Here is a 25,560-nt window from a genome sequence, read left to right as displayed (position 1 = left end):
ATCCTCCACTAATCTTCAGCCTTCCAATTAACTTTCAGACACATTGACCCCCACCTCCCCTGCAAGATTTTGATAATTACATTAAAAGGTCGTGATTTAGTTTATTTTAATTTAGGATTTCTATTCCACTTTCCAAAGTTGGTCAGTCACTTCAAAGAGGATCATGAAATTAAATGGAAAAGGCTTATATATTCTAAATCATAATAAAAGAGAGCCCAGTAAAAATGTAAAGGGTTACGGAAATGCCAGTGCTTCCATTAGGCAAACTAGGCAGGTGCCTAGAATTGGGGCCACCAAAATCCTGCCAGCACAGAGCCTAGAGGTTGGTTGTGCCAGATCTAATCCCGCCAAAGAAGGGAACACTGTTCTGGAGCCTCTGTTGCCGGGAGAAGGAAGCGATGTGCTTAGAAGTAAGTTAGGGGAGGAGAATGCCTGCCCAAAGATTCACCTAGGGCACTAAGCCTTAAAATACATATCCAGAAAATGGCTCATGATTACTCCACCACTGTTCTTGCCAATTCAGTCCTGCAAAAGCACATAACTGGATATAGGGAAAACAGTTTTCAAAAGCTATTTACATTAGTAAATATCAATGTATCCCCAAGTAAAAGAGCTTTTCGAAAAGTGCCTACCCTAAAAGGATGCGTATTATTCCGCAACATGTGCACTTTCAGGTGTATGTAGAAGAGGCATTCCCAGGGGTGGGATTAGGCCAGGGGAGGCAATAATGCACAATCTGTCTACAGGGGGGAAATACCAAGGTTTGAACCTACCAATGGAATTTCCTCTCTCTTATTTTCTTTTTACCCTATTGCTATTTTTGTGTGTCAATTTTTATTTTTATTACTGTGCACACACATGCACTTAAAGAGTAATTTTCAAAAGTTACATGCATAAATATAACATTCTATCGTAGCAATTTTCTAAAGCCCATTGTGCTTAAAATGCACTTACCCATGTAAAACCTATTGACAATTCAACGGTATATATTGTAGCAATTTCCCAAAGCCTGCTTACACACATAAAGTGCATTTATACATGTAAAACCCAATTTTAAGCATGTAAATGCTTTTGTAAATGACTTGCATAGTGTTGAGGGCACAAACCACAGAACAAATAGGATTATATAAATGGAGCAACTGGATCCAAGTAATTAATAAACAGACTGATGCATTATTTTGTTGAATGCCATAACATTTTGGTTTGTTTCTTGCTCTACGAAGCTGATTGGCACAGAATGAAATTTAGGCATAATAGGGCGATTCACTAAAGGTTGCTAATGGCATGCAAACTAAAGCAGTTTAGGATGCACAATTAACTGCATCTTATTACTAAAACCATTAAAGAGCACACTGGCAAGCGAATTATAAATTGCAGCATTGTGGTTCATGCTAATGATTATAATAAGATGATATGCAACAGCCAAAATTGTAATATCCACTCTGGATCATACATTAAGCACTGATTGTGCAAACTACAGAAGCCAACTACTAGCCAGAGGCAGTTGAAGGAGCAAATTGAGGCATTACAGCTGCTGCTGCAATAGAATGCAAGCACAAAAGATAGATAAAGAGGAGGCAAATGAGAGCGACAAAGACAGCAAGCAACCTCACTCTACCTTGCACCTCTCCAATTTTCTCAACCTTCTCTTATCTGCTGTCCATCTCCCTTGAGAGCAGGGGGTGATGTGGAAGAAAGGCCGCTTCCCTCGCACCCAAACCCTCTCAGAGGCCATAAACACAGTTTCTTCCAAAACAAAATACTTGTATTGACCAACTGTATAGCAACAGTGTCTCAAATGTGACTGTAAGTTATCCCTCTTTCAGTAGGGGTCACCTTCAGATGCTGTGGAGCACTCTGTGCAGTATCTGGAAAACCAGACGCGGATTCCTGCCAAGGGGAGCAGGAGTTACCCACAAGGCCCAAAGGATCCCAAAGAAAATCGCCTTAATTCCTCCGAATGACTCCTGAAGCCATCTTTTATAACCTCTCCCTAACCCACCCACCCCCTTTAGAGGGAAGAACCCTCGCTATCTACTTCACACCTTGTGTCTCCCATCGCTGGAAAGTTCCCAATAAGAAAGTGAGGCATTTGTCACATTATAGACAGCGGAAAAGGCAACAGCAATGCCGGAGAGGCAGAGTATGTATAAGGCAACATAACATTGAGTACCATTCTCTTATGCAGCAGAAGACGCTCCACATGAAAAGCAGTACATTGGTGGGACTTGCCAGTTGCTGATAGTCAGAAGGTACCTCAAAAAGCAAAAAGACCCGGTACCTCAGCAGTTAACATCACAGGGGCACATCCATGCTCCTTTGGCTCTTCGGCTACAGGGTGACGTGGGTAAGCCTCTCAGTTCTGTCTAGCTCCTTCACTTCTAGTCTACGGCCCTGTGATACGTAGGCCCTGTGGCTTGTGGGTAGTGTGTGGACCTTGAGGAAATGCTGAAGAAGTGTCTTGCTGCTTAACAAGGTGGCAAAGCCCTGCCAAAGAAAGATGGAGAGGTTGAACATGGATATTGTCAGCAGTGGTAACTCTAAACAGAAATATTGGGGTGGGAGAGGAGAGAGAAGGGGAAAAGCCAAAGTGACATTTCCACCTAGTACACCCACCTCCACAACTATAATAAGAAAAAAATCCCAAGGACCACCTATACAAATAAATAAAGTACCTTGGCCAGTTTCAATCAATCAATCAGTAAAACTATAACATAGGGACTTGATACTAGCTGTTCGTGCAATACATACACATACTTGTCCTCTCTCCCTGAACAAAATGCGCAGAACAACAATGTGGCATTAAATAACAGCCGCAGTTTATTAAAACATAACCCGAGCCAGTAAATTATACAAAATTCCAAAGTTAATTCCCCCAAACCTCCACCGCCCCCATGCCCCTCTTTGCTTACCACTGCGTCCCAATGGTAAGCCGACTTTGGCACCCCCCCCCCCCCCCCCCATCACTTACCCCGCCACGGCACCAGCGAGGGTAAGCATGCGGCCTGAGCATCGGCTTCCCCCTTGCTCTTTAGGCCTTCCCGTGTAGCAGCCCCAAACTACACGAGCATTCCCCCCCCGCCGACTTTAGGCACCCCCCCCCCCCATCACTCACCCCGCCACGGCACCAGCGAGGGTAAGCATGCGGCCTGAGCATCGGCCCTCCCCCCCCCCTTGCTCTTTAGGCCTTCCCGTGTAGCAGCCCCAAACTACACGAGCATTCCCCCCCCCTCCAATGTCCTTTACAATTCCAAACAATACATTAAACATATGGCTCGGGTTTTTCCGCCTCCACTGTGACATATATAATACAAACACTCATAATATGATTAACAGCAATATAAAATTTCGGGAGGGAGGGAGGGAAGCAAAAACCTGCCCTCTGCTTGCTGTTGAATTCCCAACTGCCGTTCTAAGCTCTGCTCCAGCCTATTGTCTAACTACTGACCAATAGCATAACAGCATTCAAATTGCTGATGCTGCTATTGGTTACCTAACTCCCCTTTTTTCCCCCACCCGCCTTTGCTAATCCTATCCCTTACTCTCACAGCTGCTCAAGCCCTTGTTATCTGCGTCGGGCCGGAACAAGCCCAGACCACCTTCCCCTATGAAAGTTATCTGATAGCATCATAACCAATTCTTGTACATGCCTTTGAGAATGAAGCCTGGAAGGATCAGAATCTCAATATAAATCCTACACCCACAATTCTGTAACACACATTCTGCATCCACAAAAATTACAAAAAAATATATTCTAATTCTGGTGTCTCCTCAGTAGTTGCAACACACCTTCCACTGCCAGTCACTTTGTGAAGTAACTCAAAAACCCTGCAAAATAACATACACACAGAATCTATACAGCAAACCTGTCATATAAGACCACAAACTCCGAGAGCTCAAACAGCAGCAACCCTACTGGGGAAAGGGCAACACTGCAAATATTTCTACAGGCCCTAGAACACAAATACATCTATTGGACAAACAGAAGTCAGATTCCTATAGATCTCTACACTGACACTGCACACTAGCAGAATTCCTGATCTTGGTCACACATGCAGAACACAGGCTGACTTTTTCATAATACAAAATAAATGATTAAAAATTATAAACAGAAACATGTGGACAAAAATTGAAATGGAAACCCCATGTAGTGCAAAACCAGAGAAAGAGAAACAAATGCATTTCTCCCATACTGAGCAAAATGCAAATATATAAGAAATGCACATTCCCAAAGCTGATATATTCTACTCTAAATTGAAAATAAAATAAAATATTTTCTTTTCTTCTTTTGTCTGTGCATTTTTTTTTTATTGGGCTGGTCCTAGTCTCTCATATGGGTCTTCTCTTAAGTTCTTTTCCAGGGTCTCCTTTTCACTTTCTATTTCGTCTATCTCCTCCAGTCATCTTCCCTTTTTTACCCTACATTTCATGTCCCCTTCTCTGCCTATCAAGTCAGTGAAATTTAACCCTTTTTCTCCTTCTCGCTAACACTTCAGTCCTCAGTCTCCTGCTTTTCACCTGTCATCTACCTACCAGCTTTCCATCTCCTACTGCCTCCCATCCCATTCCCTGCTCTGCTTCTCACAACCTCCCCAACCTCCTATTTCCCCTATGTCTTTCACCCACTTCTTGTCCTCAGTTTCCTTCCTCAACCTCAGCTCTGCTTATCCCCTCACCAGCTCCAGTTTCTTCCCTGGCCTTCACCCCATTCTTTTGTCTCTCACCCCCAACCAACCTCTTATTATTCCTTTTTCACTGCCTTTCCAGCACCTCTCATCCTCTTCACAGCTCTGTCCTTTTCCTCTCTTCCACCGCTTCATAGCAGCCCCACCCCTTTCCTCTGCCTCTCACCCTCTCCTCAGTCCCTCCAGCTCATTCCACATCTCAACCCCTCCTTAACCTCTCCTCGTACCCCCCCCCCCAATTTCACCCCTTCACTCATACCCTGCAGCCCATCTAGCATGCCCCCAACCATTCCCACTCGATTGCTGAGTCACCAGTCCCCCCACTCCCTCAAATCCCAGCTCAGTCTCTATCCCTGCTCTCCCCGCACTCCCAAGTCCTTGCTCTAGCCCCCTCACTCTATCACCCAATCTCAGAGTCCCTGCTCTTCTCCCTGCCCCCAATCATCAAGTCAGTGTTCTCCCCCCTGATTCCCATTCTTCCTCTGCTCTCCCAACCAATTTAAAAATCCTTACTCTCCCCCAAATACCAAAGTCTCTCTCTCTCCCTGTACCCCAAAGGCTTGGCCTCTCAAACTGATTGAGCTTCTGTTTTAGGTGCGGGTGCTGCCGCCTCCTTTTCTTCTGTGCCCTGTGTGTTTGAAACATCAACTGTTTGAACCATGGGATTCTCTATCTATGGAGCCCTTCAGAAACGTGTGCCTTCTTTTCCTGTGGGTAACTTTTTCCAGGAAAAACGTGTAGTTTTGAAAATCGAAAACTAGGCACTCAGTTTCCTACCCCGACTTAACCCTGCCCTTGGAAATGCCTCGTGCATTTTACTTGCCTTGAGAGTGAGCAATATTCAAAGAGCCCATTTCTGTGAGAAAAATGCTTTTTTACCCATGGAAGTGGCTTTGAATATTGCCCTCTCCATGTCTTTTATATGTGAGACATTCTTAGATCATTTATGCTGTGGTACTGGGAACTGAAAAGCAGATGAAGAGATTGTCTTATTGTTTACAACAGACTTGGGGTTCCATAATCAAGGTTTTCCAGGTCGGTAGTGGATTTACCTATATAATTTATTGTAGTGAAGGCATTAGAACCGTATCAGAGGAACCCTGTTTGAAGATTTGCCATTAATAGTTTGTCTTGCATGTTCTTTCTGTTCAAGGGTCCGGGGCAGGGATGCACCAACACTGAATTTCTCTCCATCCTCCTTCCCTTCCCACAGTACCTGATCAAAAGCATGGCCACAGGAACTCAGGACATGCACAGTAAAGCCAACCTTCACAGCCTCCTCCTTCTCCTCATACCTGAACACATCCACTTTGAAACAGGAAGCGTGTGAGTAAAGGGAGCAGGAGGCAAAGGAGATTAGCGTTATTTTTCATGCTCCGAGTCCCCATGGCCTGCATGGATGTAATCTCTGTGTCAGTCAGTAGCACCAGTGCTTGACCAGGGAGCCCCCAGCTGAGGTCCACTGGCTGCCTTTCTCCCTCCCTCCCGCCCGACCAGTACCTGCACCCCTATCTGCATGGGTTGCTGATACAATTCCCTCCATGGCGTTTCTCGGCGTGTTCCTTATAACTTCTCTTCCGGCTATCCCTGCGTCGACATTTGCTGCTCTAAATGTGAGTACTGTTACATGTGTTGAATTTAACTAAAAATTCCATTTACTATCAGCGTAATTATTGATCTTTAGACGCAGATATACAGCCCTTGATGAAGGACATGGTTAAGTCCGAAACACGGTACGGTGTCGAGCGGACAAGAAGTGAGCTTGTGTGTAAGATTATCATGAGCAAGAAACGAGCGGATAAGAAGTGAGTTTGTGAAAAAAAGACTACAACTCTGAGATATATGCTGGCAGAATGGTTGGTTTTCAGCAAAAGGAAAAAGCGTGTCATGATGAGATAAGTACTACATTCAATATTAGTAATTGAAGACGTATGAATATATGAATTTGGGAACTGGGTATTGAAAAAACGTAAAGAATTGTGTTCACGGGTGGAATTCACACACAAAAAAAACTTTAAAAATACATGGACTGACCGATGATTATATATAAGGTTGAGTGATTATGGCTGAAATACCACACTATGATACCTAGTATGACGGTCATTATACCTTTGCTCAATTGCGTCAAATGTTGTGCATGAAATAGGAAGGGGGTCAATATAGTACATAGTGCATCTTCCGTGACCTTTCCGAACTGAATTTGATCTCAGCTAAGCATCATTTTTGGTTTAATTAAGATTATGCCAGGGATATCTTTGATGAATAGATCAATTTGAAACACATTTTTAAAGCATCTATGTTATCAGGTCCCATTTAAGGAGAAGAGGGGCGAAGTCACAGGAGGTTCTGGACAGCAGTATACAGCCTGAGATTCTTTCTTTTTTTTTTCTCATAAGGGTATGCAGTTACAGTATCTTACTATGTTATTTCCTTTTATTTTTGTTCTACTTTTTCCCCATAGCAGTATCTGCCACATCCTCCTTCCTTGTCAGCATGCCTGCATGATTTGGGTTGAAGCTGACTGGCTCATAGGTTAAAGGGAGGTATCTTCTCAGAGTTCCACCCTCATGGACCAGTATGTACTGTCCCGATAATGGAAGCTATCTTTTCTCCCTCCATAGGCTTCAACGCACCCTCACCATGGCGCATCCAGGACTAACCATCCCCAACATTCCTTTAATATAATTTCTGCATGAATTTTCATCGTTTACAGATGGGGAAGTGAAATGATGAGACTCCACGGAGCTGCTCTTTAAAAAAAAAAAAAAATGCAGCTAATGCACACAGTGTGGCAACATGGAAGCATGTGCAAAGTACACACATAAAAGTACAGGCGGAGATTTGGAAATGAGATCCCCGCATGTTCTTTCACTCCTTCAACCTAACTCCGCTCATTTTATTTCCTGCAGGAAAATGTACACATCATGGTGGGTCTAAAAATCACCCTCCCCTTGTCTCCTTTCTGGGCTTTCCAAGCCTGCTATTGAGACGTACGTTTTCAGAGAAAGTAACTTTGAGGTCAATATTTTCTGCTATATACAGTTTGGAGAAAACCACAAATAGGAGTTTGGACTTAGTGGATAGAAACCTTAAAATGATATTTCCAAACCCATTAAAAAAGAATTAGATGATGTGAAAAATAATATGACCATATGAATGCTAAAAAATCATTTTCAAGGGCCATCATTAAAGAAAATCAGATTATATAAAAACAGAATAATGTTCCATGTAATATGAAATTAGAATATAAAATATTTAGATTACTGAGTCAATAGAAGAGTTGAGGGTGATTTTAATGGTTCTGTGTCTCACGAAATGACACCTTTGCTCACCCAAATATTTGACGCACAGTTTGAATGCCTTTAACATATTTATAAATGTTCCAGAATTAATTGCCTGAAGCTTTTAAGTGAGCCTAATGAAGCATCTCAGTTTTAAAACTTGGGAGGTCTTTCACTTGTGAAACTCACATGTGAGACAAGTCAGACAGAAATTGGCATATCTCTGATATATGGATTTTATGCAGATTTGGATATGAATTACATAATTGACTTGACGAAAAAAAGGAAAACGTTACGGATATTGGCTTTACACTTAGTTTTTTTTTCCCATAATGTGTGCATTCAAGTGGACTAACAGAGCAGCAAACACTACTGTATCCGTAAACTGTCTCAACAAATTCATCAAGCTTAAAGTACTTTTGCTGCACTAAAAGGGAACTTTGAGAAAGATTAATTGTAATCCACTGAGATTTCCAGCTCAGTGGAATATAAATTGGTCAAATAAACAAAATGGCTGCTCTTTTCTCTGTCACATTGACATGGATTTTTCTTGCTCATGGAGAATAGGCCATGAAACCTTTGGGGAGGGCAAGTTTCAAAAGCCCCTTGCCAGGGTAAATCCCGATTCATCCAAAGGCCTATTTGACTGGTTCTGTATTTCTTCTCTGGGAAAGGGGTCAGAGTTATGACCAGCTATATGTTTCTCCTCAGGGCCACCTCTAGTCTCTGTGAAGCATGACTTGCTGTGGGTGTTGGTGAACGATGTGATTAATGTGACATGTGAGGCCTTCGGACACCCAGCTCCTGAAATCACATGGAGTGTCAATGGCAGTTTGGTATGGGTTTCCCTTCCTATATAATTACACTTGTAGGCGCTATGAGAGATATCTCATATGGAATATATTATACGTTCATAGGTGCCACAAGGGATATGACTTATAGTATATAATATATACTTGTAGGCACTGTGAGAGGTATCTCTTATATGGACTATAATATACACTCATACGTGCTACGAGGGATGTCTCATATATACTTGTAGATATCCCTTTGAAAATATTTTTTTATTTGTATATATTCAGACACTGACAAAGTACTTAAAGTGCCCCGTATATCACTAAACGCACAATTAAGCTCTGGAATTTGTTGCCAGAGGATGTGGTTAGTGCAGTTAGTGTAGCTGGGTTCAAAAAAGGTTTGGATAAGTTCTTGGAGAAGAAGTCCATTAACTGCTATTAATCAAGTTTACTTAGGGAATAGCTACTGCTATTAATTACATCAGTAGCATGGGATCTTCTTGGTGTGGCCCGGTTTGGCCTCTGTTGGAAACAGGATGCTGGGCTTGATGGACCCTTGGTCTGACCCAGCATGGCAATTTTTTTAAATTACCCACCCTGCATTTGGCTAAAAGTACAACCATAATTTTCCATGCAAAACGGACCCTGGAATATGCAGGCGCAGATCTCTTTGGGTACTTTTTTCCCAGAACAGTTTTCAAAGGGAACGCACGCACGTTCTTTCCCTTGGAGAACTGGGGCAAAGCTCATAGATAAAAAGCACCAGTGGACTTTGCATCCAAAGACACAGTTTTGGAAATTGTCCACGAGAAGTGTACGCACTTTGAAGATCAGATGTGACTGTGGGACTGTCAGAAGGAGGTCTCTGTGTCTAAAGGATGTTATGGATTATGATGATGACAAACAACTCTTGGACCAAAGACTGAAGGGGAAAAAGAAGCTAATTTGGATGATCTCTTTGCATTCCTCCTTCAAGTTAACATACATTAGTGAATGTTTTTTTCCTAATAGAGCATTTTCTTCTGTGTGAGGGCTTTGAACATGTGGCTTACTGGTATTGCGGTCTAAGGTTTGAGCTTCCTGTAGATTGTAGGGCAAAATGCATTTCCGTAGTAGTTTTATTCTTCGTGCTCCTCATCTTTATTATGTTATACTTGTGTAGCCCTTCTCTAGGTATGTATATAATGTCTGCCACAGTGCAGGGATGTCATCGACAATTAAGAAACCAACACCATATCCACTCTGAACCCCAATATGGACTAGAGTGTACGAGTTCATTTACCTGAAGGGGGAAAGGCAATATCTAAGACGACCCCCTTGCTGTACCAACAGCGTGGTATCGCAGTCCTCACACAGAGGTGCTCTGATTACAAGATGCCCACGTACCCTCCCACCTGAATTAGGAAGGTACATGCAAACAACAGCACAGTTAAACAGTTTTGAAACTTTACTGTCTGAAGCAATTTGATCTGCTTAGATGGGCCAGTGGCTTATTCTTCCCTATTGAGAGTGAGCAGTATAGCCTAGGGTTCTAAAATTATGTACAAATTGTATTTATTGATGCATTTACATTAAGGATAAATTTTAGATTTTGTTATTGCCTTAGGGGCGGATTTTCAGAGCCCTGCTCGCGTAAATCCGCCCAAAACCGGGCGGATTTACGCGAGCAGGGCCCTGCGCGCCGGTAAGCCTATTTTACATAGGCCTACCAGCGCGCGCAGAGCCCCGGGACTCGCGTAAGTCCCGGGGTTTTCGGAGGGGGCGTGTCGGGGGCGGTCCCGGTCGTCGCTGCGTTTTCGGGGCGTGTCGGCAGCGTTTTGGGGGCGGGTACGGGGGCGTGGCTACGGCCCGGGGCGGTCCGGGGGCGTGGCCGCGCCCTCCGTACCCGCCCCCAGGTCACGGCCCGGCGCGCAGGGATTTACGCCTCCCTCTGGGAGGCGTAAATCCCTCAACAAAGGTAAGGGGGGGTATAGACAGGGCCGGGCGGGTGGGTTAGGTAGAGGAAGGGAGGGGAAGGTGAGGGGAGGGTGTTAGAGGATTCCCTCCGAGGCCGCTCCGATTTCGGAGCGGCCTCGGAGGGAACGGGGGTAGGCTGCGCGGCTCGGCGCGCGCCGGCTATACAAAATCCATAGCCTTGCGCGCGCCGATCCAGGTTTTTTAGTAGATACGCGCGGCTCCGCGCGTATCTACTAAAATCCAGCGTACTTTTGTTTGCGCCTGAGCGCAAACAAAAGTAGGCCTATTCGCGCTCCTTTTAAAATCTGCCCCTTATTGTATTTTGTTATGATACAATGTAAAAATTGTCATTTATTGATGTATTTACTATAATGTAAGCGACTTTGGGTCAAACTTTTGTTTGATGAAGGCAGTATGCAAATGTGGCCCAGGATCTAATTTTCTAGCCCTACTGCCTGCATCCAAAATATATGAGAATGGATTATTACATGTTTCAGTTGCTTAAACTGCTTTAATAGTACCTTTCCTTAAGGGCATTGAAATGCAGACATCACAGGGTTAATCTGAAACTTGGTTGTGATGTAATGCAGAGAAGAAAGAAAGATACAATTTTCAGGAACTATAGACATGAGGTCTGCCCAAAGGGATGCTAACTTTTAAACAGGCGCACGGGTGTACATAAACACGCATATAACGGCTTGCGCTAATGGACATGGCCATTTTATACCATACGCGCATATAATATGCGCGTATGTTATAAAATTGGCTGTATGTACATATATATATATGTATGAAATTTTATATGGACGCACAAGTGTGTGCAAATGCCTCCTCTATCGTGTAAGTGGGGGATTTTATTAGGCATGTGCGCGGACGTAAATACAAGTTTCCTCAATTTGTTGCCAGTTCACCCTGGTAAATGGATAGGACTTCCTTATCCCTCTCGCTAGCTAGCCTCCCTTTTACCCTATTAGCTCCAACCTTCAAACCCCGCTGCTCAGCTCTGATTTTTTTATTTTAAAACTTATACTCAGCCATAGCAGAAGTAAAGTTACACGGTAGGGGACCCCAGCGCACACTTGTGCGCAGAATTATTTACGTGCACATTTCAAGTGGCCTTCCTGGAACATCCACGCCCTGTGCTTTTTTTAACTGTTTGATGTATGTGTGTACTCGGGTGCTTCTTAAAATCTGCGCGGTGCACGCTGGCCCGAGACACATGCATATCTCCTGGCTTTGGCATGCTTAGGGCTTTTAAAATTTACCTTTTAAGAGCCTGACTCTTCAGGACCAAATAGGATGATATTTCCTGATGGAATAGCTCTAGGAGGATGTTTGACCAGAAGCCAAAGCTGTTCTCATGCTGCAGGAAGAAGGAAGGAAGTTTTTCCTATTCTTAGAGGGGGCGACAGGAGGAGAAGAGCTGTACCAGCTACAGGAGTTCATCTGCAGGAGCCCCACATCGATAGCTGCACTGATCAGAGAGAGAAAGACTATCAAGGCTGCTAAGAGAAAGGTAGCGATAAAATAGGGTTATTTGGGTGCAGCATTCAAAGCAGACCTGTAAAAAGTAGCACCCTTCCTGCCGAGAGAACAAACAGACAGGGTCATTCATCAAAATGCGTTAGAGCCCTAACACCCGCAATAACGCCATAACGCAGGAGTTATTTATCGCATCTCGCGCTGACCATGCAAATTTCCAACATTTATTCAAGTAGGAGGATTTTGGGAGGAGTAAATGAAAATGAGAAGTGCTAACACTGCATGCGATAGCATAACACATACGTTATGCATGCAATTAGGAGAGGGAAGGGGAGTGGAGAGAGAGAGAGCCTTTGGGATGGCACACATATTTGTCATCTATTTATACCACTATAGGAGGGTCATCTAGTAACTCGAGGGGAGGTTTTGGTGGTGGTCTGGGGGGTTGTTTTACTCACACAGTTAGATGTACGAACAGCACAGTACACATCATTGAAGATTTGATGTGATTTGGAATGAGGAAAGGTATACAGAGATAAGATTTCTACAATATTCTCTCGCCCTAGCTTAATAGTACCCTGGTAGAGAGTGCATCAAGCTAGGGTGAGAGTACACTGTAGAAATCTCATCTTTGTGTATGTTTCCTCACTCCAAATCACATCAAATCTTCACTGATGTGTACTGTGCTGTTCATACATCTGACTGTGCATGTAAAACTGCCCCCCAAAACCTAGACCACCACCAAAAAACCTCACCTCAAATTACTAGATGATACTCATGTAGTAGTATAAAAAGTTAACTCATATGTGTGCCTCCCCAGAGTCTTTCTTTCTCTCTTTCTCTCATATTGCCAGGAGTAGCCCGAAACAAGGAAATGTACTTTGTGGTAAAAAAAAATTTCCCTAAACATGCCCTGCGAAATTTATAGCATTTTGATGAATCTAGGTGTTAGAGAGAGTTTGCACCAGGACTCCTGACAAACTGCAGTGAACAGAGCCACAAACTAAGGTTTCAGATAGAGTGATGAGTTAGATGCTGCATTTCCCCGGTTTCAGTCACTGAGAGGAAATAATCACCAGCAATAGCTCAGTCTTGCTCTGCATTTGGGTTTCCCCATAAATATCTGAGACCGCAAACTGTTTTCCACAAGCTCATGTCTCTTAGTCTTAACAGTACACCTTGCAGGACAAGCAGCCTATCTTGTCTACTGTATAATGGGGGCCCCAACCTGGTATACTTTCTATCATGCACACGGCAGAGTTAAAAGAGTTTTCCATTGAAGAAACTGATACCGTGGGTGGCAGGAACAGCAAAAGGGTTTTTGTAATTGCTATGGTACATGATTTTCCAAGGCCTACTGAACGGAACCGTACCAGGTGAACATCACCCTCACTTTTACTATTTCACTTTAATGCTTTATGCTTTAAGTATGGCCTTAGCTTTATATATGTTTTGTTTTATGCATTCTGTTGTGGTATTGAATATGCTGTCCTATTAAGTTTACACTGCTGAGTAAAGTTTCAAAACTGTTTAACTGTGCTGTTGTTTGCATGTACCTTCCTAATTCAGGTGAGAGAGGGTACGTGGGCATCTTATAACCAGAGCGATACTACGCTGTTGGTACAGCAAGGGGGTGGGGGTGGGGGGGGGTGTCTTCCTAGATATTGCCTTTCCCTCTTCAGGTAAATGAACTCTTACACTCCAGTCCAAATTGGGGTTCAGAGTGAATATGGTGTTGGTTTTTTAATTGTAGATGACATCCCTGCACTGTGGCAGACATTATATACATACCTAGAGAAGGGCTACACAAGTATAACATAATAAAGATGAGGAGCACGAAGAATAAAACTACTACGGAAATGCATTTCATCCTACAGTCTACAGGAAGCTCTAACCTTAGACCGCAATACAGGTACGCCACGTGTTCAAAGCCCTCACACAGAAGAAAATGCTCTATCAGGAAAAAACATTCACTAATGTATGCTAACCTGGAAGAATCCAAAGAGATCATCCACATTAGCCTCCTTTTCCCCTCAATCTTTGGTCCAACAGTTTGCATAGTCTTAGTTCTTAATATTGTGCATTGCCCCCTTTTTGCATCAATGACTGCTTGCAGTCTTTTGTGATAGTTGTGAATGGGGCCCTTTATTTTCTCATGTGGTAAAGCTGCCCATTGCTCTTGGCAAAAAGCCTCCAGATCCTGTAAATTCTTTGGTTATCCAGCATGAACTGCATATTTTGAGTTATTCCCAAAGTGGCTCAGTGATGCTGAGGTCTGGAAAATGTGATGGTCACTCCAGACCTTCACTTTCTTCTGCTGCAGCCACTGAAGGGTCCACTTGGCCTTGTGTTTTCGATCAATGTCATGTTGGAAAGTCCAAGTGCGCCCCATGTGCAGCTTCCTGGCTGATGAATGCAAATTCTCCTCCAGTATTTTCTGATAAGAATTGTCATTCATCTTGCCATTAATTTTGACTAAATTCCCTGTGCTGCTGTAGCTCAGAAACCCCCAGAACAGCAGAGATCCACCTCCATGCTTCACGGTAGGGATAGTGTGTTTCTTTTCATAGGCCTTGTTGACTCCTCTCCAAACGTAGGGCCGGATTTTAAAAGGGTTACGCGCATAAGGTACGCGCATAACCCTTTTAAAAGGCCCCTGCGCGCGCCGAGCCTATATTGCATAGGCTTCCGGCGCGCGCAAGTCTCGGGGCTTTCTTGGGGTGGGCGTGTCGGGGGGCGTGATGCGGTCGGCGCGTCATCTGGGGCGGTGCCGCGGGCGTGGTTTCGGCCCGGGGGCGTTCCGGGGGCAAGGCTGCGGCCTCCAGACCAGCCCCCAGACCGGAACATGGCGCATGGCAGCCGGCCTAGCACGCGCAAAGTTACGCCTGCCTTGAGCAGGCGTAACTTGTGCGACAGAGGTGGGGGGGAGGGGTTAAGATAGGGCCAGGGGGGTGGGTTAGGTAGGGGAAGGGAGGGGAAGGTGGGGGGAGGCGGAAGGAAAGTTCCCTCTGAGGCCGCAAGTTGCACAAATGTGCACCCCCTTGCGCGCGCCGACCCCGGATTTTATAAGATACGCGCGTATCTTATACAATCCGGCGTACTTTTGTTTGCGTGCGCGCGCTGTGTTTTAAAATATACCCCATAGTGTTTGTGGTTGTGACCATAAAGTTTGCTCTCATCACTCCAAATTATTTTGTGCCAGAAGTTTTGAGGCTTCTCTAGGTACTATTTGGAATAATATAAGTGGGCTGTTTTCTGATGTTGGTGCAGCAATGGTTTTTTCTGGCAATGTTACCAAGTATCTCCATTTTGTACATGCTGAACAGGGACACTCTAACCACTCAGTTTTTGGGCCTGTTCTTTTTTGTTCTCACTCTTCAGTGTCCACACTAGAGGGTGTTGGAGAAATGTTTAATGGGGCGGGATGGCCTTTGGCCACCCCCACCTCCTGGGTCTAGAAATAGGACTCCTCCATTCCCTATTGCCTGCCTCCCACCCTTCTCCAGGATCTGCCCCCTGGGGGTGTGAGAGGTTGGTGAGTGGTGGGAGTCTGTGTGTGTGTGTGATATTCTCTCTTAGGGCTCATACAAAGGTATTAGGTTTGTCTAGGGCATCTAACAGCCTTTCATTCTCCCTTCCCTCCCCTCCTCACATAATTAAAACTTATGCATTCTCTTCCATTTTAAAACTTAACTTCCATTTTAACTTCCCCAACCTAAAAAGGCAGATTGCATATGGAAAATAGATATTCAAAGTATATAATCTTCTGAAGTAAAAATATCACAACATATATATTATATAGGCATACACTGCAAAAAAAACCCCCACTTTCAATAATAATAATTTAATAGTCTTAATAAACTACTTTTCTCATAGTAATCAAGGTGGTTTACTGGATCCCATATGGTATTATAATATTTAAAATATTACCACACACTAATAAAATATTTCAAAACAGCAGATACATCACATACAATAATTTAAAACTAACATACCTGGGAACTTTAGATTTCCAGTCCTCCTGAGATTATCGTAGATTGGAGGAGGGTGCACAAACTTTAAGCTCTCTCACACACACATATATATACAGGTACTCTCACACACGCACACATCTGCACAGGCACTCTCCTTCATAGACATACACATATTCACACATTAAAAATCCTCTCATATTTACACACACACCCCCACCCTCTCATACACCCCACCATCCTCCCCTACACACACATACACATGCACACAAGCAGGCTGCCTCACATACAGGCTGCCTCACATACAGAGCGGGGCTGTCGGCCGGCGCGCGCAAAGTTACGCCTGCTTTCAGCAGGCGTAACTTTGCCGACAAAGGTGGGGGGGGTTAGATAGGGCCGGGGGGGTGGGTTAGGTAGGGGAAGTGGGGGGAGGGCGAAGGAAAGTTCTCTCCGAGGCCGCTCCGAAATCGGAGCGGCCTCGGAGGGAACAGGCAGAGCGCGCTGGGCTCGGCGCGCGCAGGTTGCACAAGTGTGCACCCCCTTGTGTGCGCCGACCCCGGATTTTATAAGATACGCGCGGCTACACTGTATCCTTTCAACAATTAATGGTATTAATTGTTGACAGGATACAGCAGAATTTGGGTTCTGTTCAGAATGAGTTGGATACACAATTGAAGTTATTGCAGGAGTGTTCACAAAAGGAAATTATTGATAAACAAATAGACCAACTTCAAATTCAATTGGATAAATTTAAAAATGAGATGAGGGAAGTTAAAATGAAAAATTGTATGCGTGATCAAATGGATTAAACCAAGGGATATATTTACCCCTGGATGAATAAGCAGAAAAAAGGAGGGGGTAAAACTTTTTCCTCCTTGGAAAATTCATCAAACAAGGAAGGAGAATTGGTTGACAGTACACGCAAGAGAACAGTATCTTTTGCTGACCCTTTAGTAAGCACTTCATTGGATAATAACATTGTGGTTGACGACCATTTGCGCAATGATAACCAGTATTTTTTACGATCTCAGAATCGGGGGGGGGGGGGGGGAGGAATTGGTACCCTCAAATGAATGCAAGCAATCGGTACAAAGGTTATCGCTTCCATCGTCCAATGAGGTAATAAATGGATTAGTAGTGAATCTATCTTCCTGGGTGTTGTCTGAGTGAATTATCAGTATTAAATAAAGGGTTGACATTTGTGCCAGCAGCAGGTTATGACCCATTTAATACCCAGGTGGAATTGTGTAGATTCTTCCATAGATTGAAAATTGCGAGATTTTTTGAGGGCAGTGAACAAGACTGTAGGGTCCACACAGGGATCCAAATTTGTTAGGTGGTTGAAATGGATGCCACCCGATCCACAAGATCCATTTATTGTGGTGTTTGAAAATTTGGTATTGAGAGATTTGTCTAATCTGGAGAAAACAAATCCATTTATACATCATAATGTTACATGGGAAGAGAGACAAATGTTACAGACATTACAATATGATTCTGACATTATAATAAAGGCCGCGGATAAGGGGGGAGAGACAGTTTTGGATAAATCGTATATAAGTGAAGTGAACCATCAGTTCAATGATGTAAATTTTTATCACCCTTTGGATGGTGTTCCTACGGAAGGAATACAATTGGAGATCTTTACATTGATCCAGCAAGCTGTAAGATCTAAAATTATTGATAGAAAGTTGGGGGATTATTTGTATGAGAATTTTCCAGTGAATCTGTTTTTTATGTTTTACCTAAAAATACATAAGAATCTTCAGTCACCCCCAGGCAGGCCTATTGTCTCTGGGATAGCTTCTATTTTTTAACTATTTTCAAAATATCTTGATCATTTATTACAACCGAGTGTTTTGGAGATTGATTCATATATTAAGGACTCAGTTGATTTCATTAGAATGTTGGATCAAATAGCTAGGATTGAGGAAGAATGGTGGCTGGTGACTGCTGATATTTCAGCCCTGTATATTAACATACCACAAGACTCAGCTATTCAGATTGTTTGAGGTATATTAGATAAATTAGAGATACCAGATCGGAAACATTTGTTAGGCCAGTTATCATCTATAGTTTTGAAGAAAGTTTCTTTCAGTTTGAAGGTAGATATTTTCATCAAATAAAGGGCATCCCGATGGGGTCATCCATGGCCCCATCGGTGGCCTGTTTATATGCTGCTGATTTTGAAAATAAATTCATATATTCATCTCCTTTTTGGAAGGAGTTGATTGTATGGAAAAAGTTTATAGATGACGTTTTTTGTGTGTTTGTGGGGTCCAAAGTGAGATTGGAAGAATTTATAGTTAGGATAAATTCATTGGATGAGAACCTTAAATTTGAATTTCACATGGATCAGAAGCAGATACCTTTCTTGGACATGTTGATTTATAAAAGTGAAGGGAAATTGTTTACTGTGATTTATAGGAAAGAAATAGATAAGAACACCACTTTGGATTTCACTAGCTTTCATCCAAAACACCTGAAAGAAAACATTCCTATTGGCCAGTTCTTGAGATTACATCGATTATGTACAACTATGAGTGATTTTAAGATCAAGGCACAGGAATTGTCCGATTACTTTTTAGTATGGGGTTATAAACGAAAGGTCATCAGGAAAGCATCTAAGCGTGCTTTGTATGCTAATCGGGACAATTTATTACTGACAGGAAATAGGGTTCCATTAACCAAACTGATTTGTACATTGCCTTTCTCACATTTGGTGACTGATATTAAAGCTATTGTTCATCGGCATTGTTCAATTTTGAAAAATGATGGGGCACTCCAACATCCTCCCATTCTTGCGGGATATGTTCACATCAACAGTGATGAGGGAGGAGAGTGGTGATATAGAACAAATAGGCCAATATAGATATGGTAATTGTGCAGTGTGTCCATATGTATGAGACTAGTTCTATATATGTTCCATCAATGGGGTACAATTATGTTTTACCGGGTAGCTTTGACTGCAATACTAATCAAGTAATTTATTTGATTGTGTGCCCTTGTAAATTATTTTATATCGGCCAGATCAAACGTCCTATTAAGGTGAGAACTGTGGAACATTTAAGCATTCGTAGGGAAAAGGAAAATGCACCCCTCATGCAACATTGGAAAAAGATGAAACATAAATGACAAGATCTTAGATTCTGTGTATTGAATCATATACAACTGAAATGGGGAGGTAATGTTTCATTAATATTATTACAGAAGGAATAGCGATATATCTTTAATTGGGGAAAGGTTGAACCAGGGGGCTTAAATGTGGACATAGAGTGGAATGCATATATTTGAATATATGGCTTATTGGTAGCCTGTTTAGTATGAGGTTGAAGGTGTGTATTTTAGTACCATTCAATTTGGTTAATGTGATATTGGCTAATGTTCAGACAATCAGTTGGTTTTGAGTAAGGTGGAATGCTGATGTGAGATTCTAGGGGTGTATTATAATATACATTAATCTGGTTATGATGGTATAGGTTAATGTTTAGATTATTGACTGTTTTTGATAAATGTTTAAAATATACTATTACTGAGTCAAAATTGTAGAAAAATGTCTAATGTATTGCACTGTATGTATTGTATGATTATGAAGAGAGTGATTATGTCAAATATGTATGTTTTACATTGTATTGTGGTGAACATAAAAACATTTTAACAAATGGTTTGATATAAAATTTGATACAAATAAATCTTATTAATATTCATATATACAGGCATGTGATATGTTATTCAAGAACAAGTATACCTGTGGTTGAATCCTATGATATATATGTATGCCAGGAAGATACAGGCAGAAAGAAGTTAAGAATATCAAAGTGTAAAATCTGCATATGGCAGAAAGGCTGAGTGGCACAAGGATCTGAAGGTGTAGGATAAGTGACATAGCATTAACGCAGAGTGGCAAGGTAGATACCAGTCATTCCGTTGGAGCATCCAGACAGCCATAGAGAGGGCGGATGACTCTTCCTATCAAAGTATGGCTTTTACCAGGACAATCCACCAGTCCAGTAGGATATGTTTGTGTCACGGAGTAAGCCACACACAAGACATAGCTAAGTAGTAGGTAGGATTCCAAATGCACAGTACAGAGGAACTGCTAGTGGGCCATGAATCAAAAAACCCAATCCAAGGGCCACAACACCAAAATGGTGATTCCTGCTGTGTCCCCAATACCACCAGTTGGGCCATACCTCACAGCTACACTGCTGCTCCTGTCCAGGCTTGAGATTAAAGATCGAGGGCTGGAAGAGATGCTATGCTATGTCCTTCTGTGTATCTCATACCACCAGTGGGGGATACTACAACCATCACATTGCTGCTGCCTCCACGTACCAAAAAGACAATCCAAGGGCCACAACACCAAAATGGTGAGTCCTTTCGGGCCTGGACAGAAGCAGCAGTGTAGTTGTTGTAATTGGCCCAACTGGCGGCATTGGGGACACAGCATGACACAGAATTGCATCTCTTCCAGCCCTTGATTTTGCTTCTCAGGCCTGGACAGGAGCAGCACAGTGGTACTTGTAGTGTGGCCCAACTGGCAGTGTGGGGGACAGAGCAGGACTCATCATTTTGGTATTGTGGCCCTTGGATTGTCTTTTTGGAGCGTGGAGGCAGCGGCAGTGTGGTGGTTGTAGTGTGTCCCCACTGGCGGTGTGAAGGATACAGCATAGCATCTTTTCCAGCCCTCGATCTTTAGTCTCCGGTCTGGACAGGAGCAGCAGTGTAGTTGTTGTAGAGTGGCCCAACTGGCTGTATTGAGGAAACAGCATTGCATCTCTTCCAGCCCTCGATGTTGCATCTCAGGCCAGGACAGGAGCAGCAGAGTGGTACTTGTAGTGTGGCCCAACTGGCAGTGTTGGGGAACACAGCAGGTCTTATCATTTTGGTGGCGTGGCCCTTGGATTGGCATTTCGGACTGTGGAGGCAGCAGCCGTGTGACCCAACTGGCAGTGTGGAGGACACAGCAGGACTCAGCATTGAAAACCTTTCCAGCCCTCAAACTGGCATCTTGGGCCTGGAAAGCAGCATCAATGTGGTTGGTAAAGTGTGGTCCAATTGGTATTGTGGACAGAGCAGGCAGATGCAGTTAGTCAATCACAGTCACTGGATGCTGGATGTAGGCCCTACTGCTGTTTTTGAGGCCCGGCATGCAGAAAGGCAGAGCAGCCAGTAGCTATAGGACCTTCACGTTCCATTCATTCATCTTGCCACTCACATGGCAAATCTGGATTGCCAAGCAAAGGCAGATTAATTTTAAGGAACACTAGCTTCTCCATCAAGTGTGGTGACAGCCAGGAGTAATGAGGGCTTCTGATGTCTCCTGACTGTTTCACTGGGGACATTTGGTGGACAAGAGAGATAGCACTGAACCACTCTCGCTAGGTCTGGCCAGATGTTAGGCTTGTGAGACCAATATGCTAGCACATCTGTCTCCATGTCCTTGATGGTCTCAGTGAGATAGTGTGTCACTGAGATTTTAGCTGCTATCTCTTTTGGTGGTATTGGATGTGACTCTTTCTTCCCAGCTGCTTTAGTGATCACCTGGGACAGAAGTGAGGATTATTTCCACTTTCCTGTGGAGGGTGTGCCAGGTGGCGATAACAGGGTGCTGCTCTGACTTGCATTGCTGTCTGACCTGGCCAGTTATGGTGTTTCCTCCTGTGCTACATTCCTCCCTCTGCCTCAACCTCTAGCACTCTAGCTGATAGACCTCCTCTGTCAGCATCCTCTTCCTATGTGTCAGATTGTTCATCTCCAGTACAAGTCTTCCTTTCACACGTGGATCACATAATGTAGCAAGCATGTATGTGGCATTTCTGGTCAGAGATTCTAGTCTCTCTGTCAACTGCTTTTCCAAGGACACCAAACAGTGCAGCACCTCACCTCTCATTCCCTCTTCCTGTTGCAAGCGCTCCAACTTTTCTAACAGGATGTTTACTATCGGGATGACATCTCCCAACGTGACGCTTGTAGTACTCAACTCCTCTGTGGCATCCTTAAAGGGCTTCAGGATTTTCACAAGCTGTCTCATGACTGACCAGTCCTGATGCCCTAGGGGAGCCTGCACCCCTATCTCCATTTCCCTAAACAGATCATGCAAGGATATCTACTGCTCTACTAGCCTACACAGCATCATGTAGGTTGAATTCCAGTGGGTACCCACATCTATGATGAGATGCTTGTGAGGCATCTCTAATTCCTCCTGCTTTTCACGGAGAAGGTCATCACTTCACGCTTCGGTGGAAGTGTCCAGCTATTTTTCTATACTTTGCTGTGCAGGTATGCATGCTCTGAATCCCTGGACCCCCCAGCACCAGGGCCTCCTCCACTGTTAGGTGCAGGGTGTGAGCGAAGCATCATACACCCTGTTATCCACCGACGGATACTGCCCTGATCATATTAGAGCCATTGTCAGTGATAAAAAAACCTGCGTTGAGACTTCTGGCTCTCTGATCTAGCCCAGCCTTCCAGCATTTCTTGAATCGCTGCTAAAATATTGGCAGAGGTATGGGAACTGTTTGCCAGGTGAGTATGTAGCAAAGCCCACCTGCGTCCTGTTGCTCCAGCCCCTGTGGGGTGCTGCCTGCCCCTACCTAAGCCAGGTCCCACCAATGTGCCATCAGAGAGAGGAAGGAGTGTGAGGTGTTTTTGGTTTTCCATGTCACTTGGAAATGGACTCTGCTCTCCTATGCTTTCACCAGCAGTGCCTGCACACGGCTACGACAATATTTGTACAAATTGGGGATGACCTTTCTGCTGAAAGTGGCCCTGGAGGGCACTTTATAGTTTGATGTTAGAAGCTGCAGTAAACGCCTGAGACCCATGTTCTCAATGACCTGCAGGAACTGATAGTATAAAGCAATTATCTCATTGATGGTCCTTGTCACCACTTTGGATGCTACCTGTCTCTTTTCCCATGACAGTGCCACCGAACACCACCCCATTTCCTCCATTGTGGGCTGTTGCTTCTTAGCTTTATTTGGAGACTGCTGCTGCCAACCTGCCACCTAACTGGTAGAAGGAGCTGAAGTCTTGGAAGGAGCCTCTAGTGTCCTCTGTCTTACAGAAGGGGCCCCCTGACTACTACTACTACAACCACCATCCCCAGGTGCATATTGAAGGGGATGCTGCTTTTTTAAGTAATGCTCCATTCCAGCATCGCTTAAGTGGCCCAGTCGCTTCCCTTGGCTGATGTCCTTAGTACAAAGGTTACAATGCGTAAAGCGTGGGTCCTCCCTCATTTGAAAATGGCTCCAGATCACAGATTTTTTTCGTGATCCCTTGCCTCTGTCTGCATCCTTTGGGGTGGATGACGCTGCTGGCAGTGAAGTGGGGGTGGTCACATATGGAGTCTGAAGAACTGCAGCAGAGGATTCACTCAACCTCTGTTCCTGCACTGTCAGTGTGGCCTGTCTCCCTCACTAACATGTCTTCCTGCCTCTCTCTCTCCTTTGTCAGTCAAGTGGAAGCTAGCAGAGTACTGACCAAACTTCCTAATACAGGGTCTTCAGCTAATGACTCTTCTATCTCTGCTTCAGGAAATCCTTTAAAGGGAGATTCATCAAGCTCTGAATCAGAAGAGGATTATAAAACTGATGTTATATCCTCTGCTGCACTAAGGGTTTGCAGTGCTAGTTTCGGTTTCACTACTTGTACAACTGGGAGTTGTACTCTGCTGCTACTAGTGCCTTGCCTTTTTCTCTTCTCTAAGATAGCAGGACCTGGCTGAGACACTGATGGAACAATTGGCATATCGTCTCCAAATCTTAACTTCCTGCGGCTTGACATACCTGTCTTTCCTGCTGATTTATTTATTTATATTCCGCTTTTTTCACTTTTTTCAGTGCTTCAAAGTAGATTACATCTGTTTGCACCTGAGGCAATAGAGGATAAAGTGACTTGCACAATGTCACAAGGAGCAACAGCAGGACTTGAACCCTGGTCTCCTGGTTCTTAGCCCCACTGTTTTAACCACTAGGCTACTCCTCCACTCCAGTGTTTGGGATTTGAAAAAATCCCTATTTATCTTAGTTGAAGGACTCACTGTTGTCTGTCTAGCAAATCCCATGCCAACTGCGGGTTTCCCACGTCCTTTGGCTGACATGATGGATTTTTTTTTCTGTTGCAGTGCTGGACAAAAGATGTCAATCTTTATTTCTGAAACTTTGGTGGTGAGTCACACTGACACTAGTGTGATGAACTACTACAGTGAGTCTTCTGTATGTAAGGTTGAGAATATACTACAGTAGAACAACAATTTTAGAATTTTGCTCTGCTAGTGCATGCTGATGCACACAACACACACAGAAAAAGCAAAGAATGATATAGTGCTATACAATGTATGTGAGCTCACTACTGGTAAAAAGGAAGTAAAAGTGAATTCACTAGTAATTTAAATGCAGTAACAAAATAAAATAATTCACAAAGTGGTTGACTATACCTGTGGTGGTAACTGGCACTGACCTACTGCACTCTTTGTGAATGCACTGATGATTCTAACAGACACAGACCCAGACAAAGAGAGTTAAAACAAAGAGAATAGCCTCTGTGGGATACTGCAACAGAGTTCAGCTACACGCTGGTGTACTACACTGGTAGCAACAGGTTTAAAATGTAATAAATCACTTCAAATATATCCAGAGGCAGGTCAGGCAGCCTGGAGTGACTTCCCCCTAAAGGGAAGGGAATGCTGGAGAACACTAACTTTCTTCTAAGTCAGTAGCAGTGACAAAAGTATGTTAAAAAAAAAATTATAAGCCTGTGCAAATTAACACAGTGTGACAGCAGCTAACACGATTAGAACAGATGGAATGTTTCTAATCTTGATCCAAAGCACTGTTGATACAGTAGTAATACAGAGTTCTAAGACAATAGCAAAGCAGGATGTATCCTCCACAAGTGAGAGATGGAATCCAGCTGCAAGCTGAAGCAGTCAGGAATTGCAATGCAAACAGGCCGATACAGTACAGTGCGCTCCGGTGGAGCCACACTGTTAACCAGCATTTGGACGCGCGTTTTCGACGGGGTAGCTTTACCCCTTATTCAGTAAGGGGTAGTAGCGCGTCGAAAACGCGTGTCCAACCCCCCCCCCCCCCCCCGAGACTAATAGCGCCCGCAACATGCAAATGCATATTGATGGCCCTATTAGTCATTCCCATGCGATACAATAAGTAAAATGTGCAGCCAAGCCGCACATTTTACTTTCAGAAATTAGCGCCTATCGAAAGGTAGGCGTTAATTTCTGCCAGTGCCAGGGAAGTGCACAGAAAAGCAGTAAAAACTGCTTTTCTGTGCCCCCTCCAACTTAATATCCTGGCGATATTAAGTCGGAGGCCCCAAAACTTAATAAAAAGTTTAAAAAAATTTTTTTTAAATGGGCTCGTGG

The sequence above is a fragment of the Rhinatrema bivittatum genome, chromosome 3, assembly GCF_901001135.1.
Source record: "Rhinatrema bivittatum chromosome 3, aRhiBiv1.1, whole genome shotgun sequence".
In the NCBI taxonomy this organism is placed as follows: Eukaryota; Metazoa; Chordata; class Amphibia; order Gymnophiona; family Rhinatrematidae; genus Rhinatrema; species Rhinatrema bivittatum.
The sequence above is the reverse complement of the archived record's forward strand: the minus strand, read 5'-3'. Positions refer to the sequence as shown.